Source organism: Protopterus annectens, chromosome 3.part0, assembly GCF_019279795.1.
Source record: "Protopterus annectens isolate FY-2018-M chromosome 3.part0, PAN1.0, whole genome shotgun sequence".
Classification (NCBI taxonomy): domain Eukaryota; kingdom Metazoa; phylum Chordata; order Ceratodontiformes; family Protopteridae; genus Protopterus; species Protopterus annectens.
The window spans coordinates 1,323,608,639-1,323,622,342 of NC_056731.1; the positions used below are offsets into that span (position 1 = coordinate 1,323,608,639).

At 41.1% G+C, this 13,704-nt stretch overlaps 1 protein-coding gene across 1 annotated transcript in view; it reads right to left on the reverse strand.

Moving 5' to 3' along the window:
• Window positions 1-13,704, reverse strand: part of LOC122797061 (echinoderm microtubule-associated protein-like 6) — a 3,800,753-nt gene that overhangs the window by 2,946,779 nt on the left and 840,270 nt on the right. The window lies entirely within an intron of this gene.

Below are 13,704 nucleotides of genomic sequence, written 5' to 3' on the forward strand. Positions count from 1 at the left end.
GAAATCCTTCTAGCTGAAGTGACTGCTAAAAGGAAAGTTGTTTTCAAAGAGAGAAATTTGAAATCTGCAGCAGCAGCTGGCTCAAAAGGAGGAAGAGTAAGTTTTTCCAATACAAAGTTGAGGTCCCAGGGAGGGGTTGGAGCTCTCCTGGGTGGTCTTATGTCTTTGGCCCCTCTGAGATACTGCTTTAGCAGTGGATGAGAGAAGAGGGGAGGCTCTGTTTTGTAATGAGCTGAAATGGCTGAGGCATGAATTTTTATGGAAGAAAAAGACAGGCCCTTGTGAAGCATCTCAGTTAAGTATTATAAAATCTGAGGAATATTGGGCACTGCTGTGCTTATCCCTTGTGATTGATTCAAGGCACAAAATATTTTCCATTTGTCAGCATAAGATTTTCTAGTACTAGGCCTTCTTGCCTCCAAAATGACATCCATCACAGGTTTGCTGAGGGATGCTAAGGGTGAATTTAGGTGATTAGCCACGCTGCAAGATTCAAAGTTTGGAGCTGAGTGTGCAGAATTTGGTTGTTCTGCTGAGACAGTAAGTAAGGTATCTGAGGCAGGTGCCACGGTGGAAAGTGTGACACATTGCGCAGAAGTGTGTACCAGTGTTGGCGTGGCCAGTCTGGAACAATCAAAATAATTTTTGGTTTGTCCTGTTTGACTTTTAGTAGAACTTTGGAGAGCAGAGGCATAGGGGGAAAGGCATAGACTGATAGGTTTTTCCAGCTGAATGATAAAGCATCCACTTTCCAGGCTTTTTTGTGATGAATTCTTGTGCATAATTTGTCCAACTGATAGTTCTGGGGTGAGGCAAAAAGATCTATGTCTGGACTCCCCCCATTTGCGTGTTAACATGTTGAAAATTCGTGGTTGCAGTTTCCATTCATGTGGGTCCATGAGATTTCTGCTTAGTTCGTCTGCCAGAGTATTCAGCTTTCCTGGCAGGAATTGAGCTTGTAGCTGTATTTGATAGGTCAAGGCCGTGTTCCACAATGCCATAGCTAGCCTGCAAAGGGGGTAGGAGTGTGTACCCCCTTGCTTGCTTATGTACCACATAACTGTGGTGTTGTCTGCCTTTATCATTAACTGTCCTGGATGAAGGTAGTCCTTGAAGGCTGTCAGTGCATTCTGTACAGCTAGCATCTCTTTTTGATTGACATGAAGGTGCATTTGATTTGGGCTCCATTTGCTCTGAATGCACTTCCCTGCCAGATGAGCCCCCCAAGCATAGTCTGATGCGTTTGTAGTTAGAGTTTGGGCGGCAGGGGGTGGAGTGAATGGCAGTCCCTTGTTTTGGTGGCAGGCCTCTGCCCACCATAGGAACTCTAGCTGCAGGCAAGGTATGATAGGAATCATTGTTTCCAGGCTGTGACAGGGTTGACTCCATAAGCTTTTTAAGTACCACTGAAGTTTCCTCATATGCAGTCTTGCATATGGAATTAGAAGAATGCCGGAGGTCATGAACCCCAACGCTTGCAGAATTTGTATTGCAGATAGCAGGGTTTTTGTGGCCACCTGTTTGAAGTAAGTTACCAAATGAATTAGCTTTTCTGGCGTAAGGTAAGCCATCTGGGCAGTTGCATTCAAGCTTGCACCCAGGAATGAATTTTTTGAGAGGGTGCCAGTTGTGATTTCTTTGCGTTTATTGTGTACCCTAGACAAGTTAGAACCCTTTTTACAAACGCCAGATGTTTTAGAAGAATGTCCCTGTTTTCTGCCTGAATTAGACAATCATCCAGATATGGATATATTTGAATATTTCTTTGTCTGCAAAATGGAGTTACTGGAGCCAGGCACTTTGTGAAGACCCTGGGAGCAGTAGATAAGCCAAAGGGCAGTGCAGAGAACTGGTAATGCAAATAGCCTGCTTTGAAGTGGAGGTGTCTTCTGCAAGATTCCCTGACTGGGATATGCAGGTAAGCCTCTTTTAAGTCTAGAGTTACCAATCAGACATCTTTGCCTAGCATAGGAAGTAACTGTTGAAGAGTCAGCATCTTGAATTTTGGAATGTCTAGAAATGTGTTTAGAGTAGATAAGTCCAGAATTGGACGCCATGATTTGTCTTTTGTGGGTACCAGGAAAAGTCTTGAATAGAAACCTTGCCCCTTTTCCTCTTCTGGTACCGGTTGAATAGCCCCCATGTTCATGAGGGACAGAACTTGTTTCTGGGCCTCTGCCCACTGATTTGGGGGCAGGTCTGGACGTTCGTTTGGGATTGGCAACGCGTGGAAATGAAATCTGTATCCCTGAGATACTATATTTAAAACCCATTTGTCTTGGGTTATAAGTTGCCAGTTTCTTGCATGAAGTGCCAGTTTTCCCCCCAAAGGGGCGGCCAAAAGGTAAGTGCTTGGTAAGTGTAAAGGGAAGTCATTGAGACTGCTTACCATAGGGAGGTGCCTTGTTGTTTCCAGATTTGGAGGAGGAGGCACCCCATTGTTTTGTTCTAAAAGTCCCTTGTGACTGAAACCTGGAGCCTTTAGAATGTCTGGGTTTGACTTGAGTGGCTCTGGAAGGAACTGGAAAGGACCAGTTCTTAGTAGGCCAGTGCCTACTAAATCTTGGAGGTTGCACTTGTAAGAAATCTTTCACAGTTTGCACAGATTTAGCTTTATCTTCCATCTTTTTTAAAACTTCTTCAGCCTTATTACAAAAGAGACGGTCCTGTAGTAAGGGAGCATCTAACAATTTTGCTTTAACATGATCAGGCAAAGTTTGCTCTTTGAGCCAAGCATGCCTTCTTAGCACAGACCCAGTTACAGCAGCTCTGCAAGAGAGCCTCCAAGGAATCAAAACCACATTGCAAAGTATGTTTTCCAAATTGTTTAGCTGAATGCAATAAATCCTGTAAATCTTTATTTTCCACACAGTCAGAAATTAACATAATTTTCTGTTTAAGCAGTCCCATGATATGCTGTTGATATTTAAGCATATGAAAGTGACAGTTTAAAGCCCTGATTGCCAAGGTTGCAGAAGTGTAAACCTTCTTACCCCATCTATCCAGCACCCTGGAATCTCTATCAGAAGGGGTAGAATTTTTAGCAGTAGAGGCCTTAATGCCCTTGGGACCCTGAGAAATGGTTTCAGGATCTGCAACAGGATTTTTGAAAAGGAATTTGTGGGAGTCAGAAACCCTGTAGTATCTGTTTGGCTTACAAGGAGCCGGAGGCAGAGAATCAGGAGCCATACTAGATTCTGAAAAAACATCATCAACAATGTCTAGAACAGGAGTTATAGCCAAAGGCCAATGCTGAGGAAGAAGAAGAAAATCCCTGTCTCTTTTTAGATTCAGAGAAATCCTGACTTTCCCAGTGGAAATGTTCCATTAAAGTATGTAAAGTTTTCCAAAAGAAAATTCCTCAGGGGGAGAAGCAGAAGGAATGGAATCTTCTGCATCAGAGTCCTCATAAGTTTGCATAGACAAATCCTGTTCATTAGAAGAGTCAGAAGAAATAAAATCCTGTTCAGAAGATTCATAATCAATGTCCTGCCTAGGCCTCTTAGAAAGGGGGGCGGGGTTGGCTACCCCTAATCAGAGTAATTAAATCTTCAGCCATCTTGATCATCTGTTTTTTAGGCATAGGGGCCTGCACATGTGGCCCAGGCATTGGTTTTTTAGACATAGATTTTGATTTTGGCCTAAGTTTTGACGATGGTGTTGGTCTAATATATGGATCTGTAGGCCTGAAAACACCCTCAGAAGCCGGTGCCTGCACAGTAGCTCCAGACCCATCTAAGGTAGAGATATCCACGGGTTCCATAACTGAAGCATCTCGTGGCATACCGGACTCCGAATGGGTCTCAGTAGAGGCCTGAGAATCAGAAGTAGCGGGTATCAGGGGCTGCAAAAGCACCTCAGTGAGTACCAGCGAACTGGCGAATGGCTTAGCGTCATCATCAGTTTTGGACCTCGACGGCCTGTCTCTGTTTTTTTCTTTGCATTTTTTAGGTATTCCGGTAGTCGGATTGCTAACCGACGACATTCCTGGATAATTAAATCGTGTGCCAAAATATTTAGAAGCATAAATATACCAACGTTTAATAGTGCGTTGATTAAAGTTTGAACAAAATCGACAGCAAGAACCATTGTGGTCAGGGCCTAGGGAAGGAATACAATACAAATGAAAATCCTTATGAGGTATTTGCTTCCCACAAGTAATGCAATTATCAACTTTTAAATAAAAACACTTTTGAATAAAAACATGGATTTTATTTCTTACTTTGAGTAAGTGATTTGATTATTTTATGTTTTTATTAAATTATTTTTGTTACACATGTTTAGGTTTTACCCCTTTAAAGAAAATGTTTTTTATTAAGTGATCATTGTTAATTAATTATTTGATTGGTGTGGTTATTTAAGCACTGTTCTTATCAAAAGTTTTTGTATTCTGATGAAGTCTCTTGACGAAAGCATTGAACAAAGTGTGGTACGCTAATCTGCTTGTTTTCTTGATTGCCTCGACTACTGGTTCCAGATTTTTGTTACTTGTTTGGTTTTCATTTGGTTTGCACTCTTTTGTTCCTGGTTTTCTTCTTCGATTGTTTCCATGACGGCTGAGGCACCAGTGGATCCGTTAATGGAGCTCACTATACATTCTACCCCTTCAGATAAAGACGGTGGGCTTATGCAGTTACTTTTGGCTACTATGGTTGATATTCAGAAATCTTTAAAGGTGCTTTCTTCTAAACTTAATGGTGTAAGTACTATTACTTCCTCTCCAAATTTGGAAGGTGAAGAGAACACCATTATTGAAGTGGAAAAAGAAAATGTTTTCTTCTCCGGTAGCGGATACTGTTAAAGAGAAAAATTCTTCCAGAACTGCTTTGCAGTCAGTCGGTTCTTATAGAGATGTCAAGTCCATGTTGGAAATTAATTCTGACCCTTTTACTAGAGCCGATTACCGTGTTACAAGGGTAAAAACAGTAGAATTTCATGATAAATGTGAATACCTTGGGAAACTTCTTAAAAAGTACCGGTCTCTTGATTTGGAGAACCGATACTTTGAACGGTGTTTGGAATTAGAAATTGTCCCGAAAGGGTTAAGATTTTTCAAATGTCCTAATGGGGTTAAGTGTTCATGATAGTTTTTTCAAAACTTTAACTGGTTTCTTCAATAAAGCTGGATTGGAATTTTTAAAGTTACTTATTGAGAACAATACAAATAAAATGTTGCAACTCGAAGATATTTTTAAGGTTGATAATGAGGTTAATACTTTATTGGTGGACTATGGGTCTGATGACGTCTACCAACAATTGTTTATTGAAGTTGAGCACCATATCAACGAAGTAGCCAGTCGTAAGCACAGTAAGCTGTTACATGATGTTGCAGCTTATGAAAACAACAGTGCTTACAGCAATTTTGTTTCTAGTCAAAGGCGTTTTTATGGAGACAATGACGGGGGCTCCAGGGTGAAACAGGGCCCTAATAAGACAGTATAAAAAACAAAACTAAAAAATTTGTTGGCTCAAATAAAACGGAAACATCTGTCAAAGCAACGGTTCCCTCGTTTTATTTAAAAACGTTTTTTATCACCAGGGTAATCACAACGAGGCAGCAGTCAGTACAGAAACACAAGAAGAAACTTCTCCTTCAAACATTGAAGGTAGTAATTCACACTCTTCAGTAAATGTTGGTGTTTCAAAAACTTTTTTAGCCAAGAAAGGAAATCAAACAAAAAGGACTGTGACCACAAGAAGCAGAATGATGACCAGTTCCAACTCGTCGGGGGATGAAATTTAAGGACTTTAAATATGATGTCTACTGATAATTTTGATGTTGTAAGCTTGTCAGACACTTTGTTAACTGATGCTGAGTTGGGCATTTTAAGGTATGGTTTAAATGTTGTTCCGACTAAAAAGGCTGAATTTAGCAAAACTGTCATTGATTTAAAGAAATACACTCGCAACTTGAATCTTCAGTTCTTAATGTGCAATGTACCTGGTTCTAATGAAGGTTTATTTAAACCCTCTACATACACTCCCTCTTTAAATAATACTATAAGAGTTTTTGAAGAGGTATGTTTACAAGAACTGTCAAATTCTTTAAAAACCAATGGCAAATGGGTAGATAATTTGACCCAATTAGAAAGTAAGGCCTTTAATGAATTGAGGAAAAAAATCACACCTTAGATTTATGAGGAGTGATAAAGGGGGCAATATTGTTGTTATGGATGTTGTTAAATATAAAAAAAGTATGTTGGCTATTGTCAATAACACAACGGAATATGAAAAAGTTTGCTTATTTGATATCCATTGTAGTTATAGGAACATTTATTCATTTTTATATGAAGCTTTAATGTCTCGTGACATGGATTTCAAAATGTATGATTTTTGTGTTGTTGAAAAACCTAGAGTTGGGGTGTTATTTGGCATCCCAGAAATTCATAAGGATTTGATTAACCCTCCATTTAGACCTATTGTTTCTTCCCCACATTCTATAACAGAAGGAATTGCACTATTAGTTAATGCTCTATTAAGTCCCTTGACACAGAATCTTCAGTCACATTTAAAAGATTCTTGGGACTTTTTAAACAAGCTTAGAATTTTTTCAGAATGAGTTGACTTAAATTCTGTTGAATATGTTATGTTTTCTATTGATGTTGTGTCCTTGTTCACTTGTATTCCTCACAAAGATGGAGTTGAGGTAGTGCATAGTTTTTTTAACTACACATTCTAGAATGAAAGCTGACACTATATTGTTGGTATGTAACTTGGTAGATATTATTTTAAATAATATTTTTGTTCTTTTTGATATTTACTATAAACAAAAAAGAGGGGTTGCCATGGGGTCAACAGCTGCCCCTGCGTATGCAAATACCATTATGGCATGGTGGGAAACTAATATTTTAGTTGAAATTGAGAAGCAATATAACATACTTTTTTACTCTAGGTTTGTTGACGACCTTTTCTTTATTATCCAGGTTGCACAAGATGTGGTTGATTCATTTTTGACTGATGTTAATAATTCTTCTAAATTCTTAAAATTTGTACTTAGTGAAGGGGATTACAACGTCAATTTTTTTAGATGTTATGCTTTGGTGGGGTGAAAAAGACAAAAACATTTTCAGAGTAAGATCTTTCATAAAAAACTTTTACTAATGGTTATTTACATTACAAAAGTAACCATCCCAAGCACATTAAGAAAAATATACCAAAAATATACCAAAGGGACAATATATCAGAGCTTGTCATATGACTACGAACCACAGTGACTTACTAAAAGAATTTGAACTTATTTCAACAATGTTTGTTAAAAGGGGATACGACAAAGTTTATTTGGACAGTTTATGTTCTGACATCCATAGCAAACGTGAGTTGTTTTATCCAGCATTATTGAGGGCACCACTAACTAAAACTGGGGGAACTAGTGATAAAAATTGTTTTAACAATGTTTTTTTTGGTGCTGTATGTTCACTTGACATGACTATTGACAGTTCTGATATTAAAAACCTTTTAGAAAAAAATTGGTGTATTTTAAAAGGTAATTCAGATTTATTTAAGATACTCGGGGATAGACCTAAATTTGTTTTTAGAAATCAATTTAATTTCAAAGGATTATTAGAAAATGTTCCTTCAGGTAAAGAAGTTAAAAGATATGCAACACACAAAAAGGGTATGTTCAGATGTGAACAATGTAATTTTTGTAGATATGTTTCTTGAAGGGCCCTATGTTATGCTAGAACATTTGAACATGACATTTGAAGTTCCTGGTTTTGTTAACTGTTTAACCAGAGGTGTGGTGTACATTAGTTTGTGCAGTGGTTGTTCGCCGTTTTACATCGGTATGACCACTCGCACTTTAAGAGAACGTATGAGGGAACATTTATACAGTATCAAGACTAAGGACTCAAGGAATGCCTTGTATAGACATTCTATTGATTGTGGGAATTTTAAGAAATTCTTCTTTTCTATTTTAGAAGTTGGACAAAAAGATCTTAGGGGTGGAGACTTTAAAAATTATCTCGAACAAAGGGAGACCATTTGGCAGATTAAACTTCATTCTGATAAGAAACCTGGCCTAAATGAGGCTATTAACATCAAATGTTTCTTAAAATACAGAAAATTAAATTTGAATAAAAACATGGATTTTATTTCTTACTTTGAGTAAGTGATTTGATTATTTTATGTTTTTATTAAATAATTTTTGTTACACATGTTTAGGTTTTACCCTTTTAAAGAAATTGTTTTTTATTAAGTGATCATTGTTAATTAATTATTTGATTGGTGTGGTTATTTAAGCACTGTTTTTATCAAAAGTTTTTGTATTCTGATGAAGTCTCTTGATGAAAGCGTTGAATAAAGTGTGGTACGCTAATCTGCTTGTTTTCTTGATTGCCTCGACTACTGGTTCCAGACTTTTGTTACTTGTTTGGTTTTCATTTGGTTTGCACTCTTTTGTTCCCAATTATTAACTTTTACTGACACTGGTAAGGAGCAAGAAAAAGTTTCCCCAACGGGGTACTTAGTTTTTTAGTTGAAGACTTCGGTTCTGAAACTCGAAAACAAAAATTTCAGGAGTCGGCCGACCGGCACTTGCGAACTGCTTCTGTTTCGGGCACCGTGCGGCAAGAAAGACTGATGCAATGGCATTGGCTGCATGACATCATGGAAGAAGGGACAGCAACCGACGCAGGACCCAAGACTTTGTTAATCAGGCCGACTGAGGGCAACCTGCCAGCAGATTACCCAAACGTAATGACTGCAACAGTGAAACACGAAGAACATCATTAATCACCTATTGTATTGGCTCAGTCTTCCAGGAGCCAAAGGCTGGGTGAAGGTAGGTGGGATGTAAGAATGAAGGTGAGATGGACAACCTAATGGTTAAGGTGTTTGCCTTACAAACACAAAAGTGGCAGTTTTGAGTCTCAGGGGGATAACTAGGCTAGGCTTAAAATGGCTGCAAGGGGGGCAGTAAGCTAAGTACTTACCTAGAACACACATGGAACGTTATGGTGAGTACATATACGTAACTTCTTTATGAGATGTTGTCCTATATTGCCTTCATTCCTAGCTGGTTGGGACAGCGTTCCTAGCACCATCTTTCTTGGGTGGCTCAAGGAAGAATATTCTTCAGAACAGTGGACTCAAAGGAGGCCCTGATCCTGAAGGCCAAATCCACTTTGTAATGAGTGATAAAGGTATGATAGCTTGCCCATGTTGCTGCAGCACAAATGGTATCAATTGGTAGTCTCACCTGAAAGGCAGAAGAGGTTGCAGTGGTTCTTGTAGAATGACCTTTTACTTCACAGGAAAGTTCTTTGTTTTGAGATTGGTAAGTAAAGGTAAGTAATACAATCTGAAAGCCATTTCAAAAGTGTGACTTTAGACACAGGAGCTCCTTTCTTTGAGTCTGAAAAGGACACAAATAATTGGTCAGATTTTCTGAAGTCCTTTGTCCTGTTTAAGCAGAAACGTAATTGTGTATGTACATGCAGTTGGTGTAGCATATATTCTGCCTTGTTGCCATAGTTGGAGGAAAAAAATGGTAGTTCTATGGATTGGTTCAAGTTAGATTCTGAGCATACTTTGGGTAGAAAGGATGGGTTTGTTCGTATAGATACTCTGTCTTTGTAGAAAAGCATGCAGGGGGGCTTTATTGATAATGCTTGCAGCTCTGAAACTCTTCTAGCAGAAGTAATGTCTATCAAAAGAATAGTTTTCCAAGTCAAATACTTGAGATCATAGGATGATGCAGGTTCAAATGGGGGAAGAATCAAATGGGATAAGACACATTTCTGGTCCCATGGTGCTGGAGGGGCTTTAATGGGTGGCCTTAACAAAAGAGTGCTTTTAAGAAATGCCTTACAAAGTTTTTGGGACATCACACTGGGGCCTGATTCACCTAGATGGAAATTAAATATTGCTGCTAACTGAACTCGAACAGTAGCTGCACCTGTGCCTTCATTAAATAGCTTTGCTAAGAATTCAAGAATGGAAGCTATTGGGGCAGATGTGATTATTCAAGGCCCATGAAGAAAACCTTTTCCATTTGCTCATATATAACTTTCTTGTCGAAGCCTTATGAGATGAGATCAGGATATGTTTTATTGATGGAGAAAGGTTAGGGAGCCTGGCTATGTTTGGAATTGGAGCAGCCAAGCTGTCAATTTGAGGTTTTGAAGGGAGGGGTGGAGAATCCCTGATGAACTGGGTCCAGAATCCACGACTCCTCCTGGAGGTGAGGCCAAAGGAAGGGGAACCATATTTGACATGGCCAGTATGGGGCTAAGAGTATCAATTTCCTTCCCAAAGAACTCGCTTTCTGAAGAATTTTGGGTATCAATGGGAAGGGAGGAATGACAAAGAGAAGACCCAAGGGCCAATCATGTACAAGTGCATCCCTTGGTGACTCCCCTGGAGGGGGGATAAGGGCTAGTTGCTGCATTTGGCATGCATGGATGTGGCAAAAAAGTCGCAGCAAGGCTGGCCTCATTTGCAGAAAATCTTTTCTGCTACTTCTTGTTTTAGGGACCACTCGTGAGGCATCAGAATCACTCTGCTGAGTCTGTCTTCTATCACGTTGGATTTCCCCAGGATGTGCATTGCTATCAGAAAGTGCTGGGAGGAGGTCGTCCACTGCCATACTCTCAGGGCCTCCCGACAAAGGGGGTAAGACCTGGTTCCTCCTTGTTTGTTTATGTACCAAACAACTGACAGGTTGTCTGTCTGTACTGCAACAGTTCCTAGCAGAAGAGAATCTTGGAATGCTTGCAACACTCAAAGCACCCCTCTCATCTCTAGGCCACTGATGTGCAAATGGGCCTCATGATCCTGCCAAGTGCCTTGGATTGTTCTTCCCAGATAATGCCCCCCTCCACCCTACCTAGGTATTGTCAGTGGTTACTGTGGCTAAAGGCTGTGGAAGAACAAAGGGTCAACCTAATGTCACATGAGTGGAGTGAAACCACAAACAAAGGTCTTTTTTGCAAGATTCTGTTATCAAAATTTGGTGGGACATGGGTAGTTCCTACATGGACCATTGAGTGAATAGTAGCCACTGCAGAATTCTCATATGCAGACATGCTAATGGAAACATGGCTATTGCAGCTGCCATGGTCCTCAAGACTTTCAGGACTGTTCGTGCTCATACTTCTTTTCTTGGAAAGTAAGTTTAGGACCTGACATCATAGAACTTGAACCCTTTCAGAGGGAAGTTTTGCTACCATTTTTGTTGTATCTAGATCTGCTCCTATAAAAATGATATGCTGAGATGTGATTCCTAGGTGAGAGCGGAGGTGAAAGGTGGTGTCTCTCGCTTTCGATAGTGGATGCTCAGTGGTGGCAGTCAGGAGTCAGTCATCTAGGTACGGAAACACTCAGAATCCTAGGCATCTCAAGTGAGCCACTACTACTGCCATACACTTGGTGAACATTCTGGATGCTGTAATGAGGCCAAAGGGCAGAGCACAGAACTGGTAATGACTGGCTACCAGCCAAAAGTGCAGGTGTCTTCTGGATCACCTGTCCATTTTTATATGGTAGTACGCATCTTGGAGGTCTAGTGAGCACCTCCAATCGCCTTGTTCCAGAAAAGGAATTATTGGCTGCAGTGTTACCATCTGGAACTTTGAATTTCTTACTTATTTGTTCAATTTGCTGAGATCCAGGATGGGTCTCCAGTCCCCTGCTTTCTTTGGAACTAAACAGAACCTTAAGTAAGTTCCAGATCCTAGTTGGTCTACGGGGACTGCTTGGATGACTCTTGTCTAGCAACTTTTGTATTTCTGGAGTTGCCTGTTTCCTTTGACTGGGTGGAACACCTAGGATGTTTTTTTGTGACAGGGAAGGAAAAGGATATGGAGTAAACTCTGGATACGATATTTTGTACCCATTTGTCTTTTGTTATTGTTAGCCAGGCTTCTGGGTACAAAAATAAGTGGCCCCCGATTGCCTCCAGAGATGGATAGGCGGGCCTCCTTTCAGGAGCGCTGAAAGGGCTTACCAAGGAGAGATTCCCTTCCCTGTCACCCTGGTTTTGCGGATCCCCTCTGCCGTGTGGTTGATGTCTTCCACTAGCACTTCTCCCTCTGTCCCTGGGGGAAGAATCACCATGTATGTCCTGGAAAGCTCTTTGGGATTTTAGAAACCACATTTTACCTCCTTTCTGACCTTTTGGATAAGGTCTGGTAGGTAGGGAAAAATAGACTCTAACGGCAGAAGAGTCTTTCCTTCTCGTTTATACCTGGTTAGTGTGTCTTTAACTTTTGGCCCGAACAAAGATGAGCCATCGAAAGGGGCATTCACAAAAGAAGATTTACAGGGTTCCAAAAAGTCACACAAGCACATCCAGGAATGTTTCCTTGGGGAAATTCCTGAACTCACTGCCCTGTTCACTCCATCCGTTGCATAAGAAATGAGCCTCATGGAGGAGTTAACTAATGAGGTTAAGGTGGAGAGCAGAGAGGAAACCTTGTCTGATACCCCTTCAGCTAATGAACCTTGGAGGGTATCTCCTAGTTCTTTCAGATCTCTCTGAAGCCTAGTAAAGTGAGTGAGATAATTCAGTGATCTGAGGGCAGAAGTCTCTAAAGAGAAGATGTGTTTTCTATATCAGTCCATCATATGAGATTCTTTGTTCGGTGGATGGACAGAAGAGAATGTCTCTGAAAGTTCCTTTATGGTGGCTGCCACCACCACCACCACCACCACAGCATCTACTGGGACTCCTTTGCTAAGAAATTCCTTGTCTGTAGGTGAAGTGATGAATTTGTCTGGCCTCTGAGGAACAGGTTCCGCTGAGTATGGATCCTCCCACGCCTTTCGACAAACTAATTTTATCAGTTCATCGAAGGATGGAGACACCCAAGGGGCAGGAGGGTGAGACCCAAAAACCTTCAGGTATATAGACTACTCCTCAGAATGGTTGATGGGCTTCCAGCCGCCTCTCTGTTTTTAATATTTCCAGGATGTCTGCGATGGAGACATCCTCAGAGGGTGACCATGAGGACCCTTTTGAATCATCAAGTTCTGTATCTGAAGTGATGGACTCCTCTGGGGAGTCTAAATGCTTCCTCTTACATAGCCTCTTCCACAGGACCTCTTTAGAAGGGTATTCTGGAACGGTTTTGGAAAAGAGGGGGACACCCAATGGGGCATTCTGAGGCCTAGGGTCTCCACGTCTCTGTGGATTCAGTGATACCAAGACAGACATCGGTGTCTTTGGGGGAAGAATGTCCTGATCCGAGAGTGGACCTGACTGCTGGTCCGAGGAGACGCCTGGCTATGAAAAACCAGAGGGAAACCCTGAAACCAAGGGGGTTGGCTCCAAGGCTGAGAAAGGAGCCAAGCTCACCTAAGCCAAAGCCCCAAGAGGCAAGTTTGGATCTGACAACTGTCCAATCCAACTCTCCTCCCCAGACCCGACCGGAGAGAGCGTCGGCTCCTAGACTCCTTGAGTTCGGATGGAACTGAAGATGTCGGAGCAGTAGTCGGAACTGAAGATCCTGTGACAGATCTCAGCTCCGATGGTTCCACTACGATCGGTTCTGGACTTTCTGGCTCCGAGGTCCAGGATAGGATTGGAGGAGGAATCGACCATGAAGGGGTAGTCTTGGTCAGTCCCGAAGACTTCTGGGTTGGATCCAACAACAGTTTGGTGAGAGCCAGTGTCCTTAACAGCCTCTGCACCACGCGATCCACATCATCACTGGCCAGGCTCCTGGAAGATCGAGAGGAAGGAGCTGGAGATCTGGAGGACTG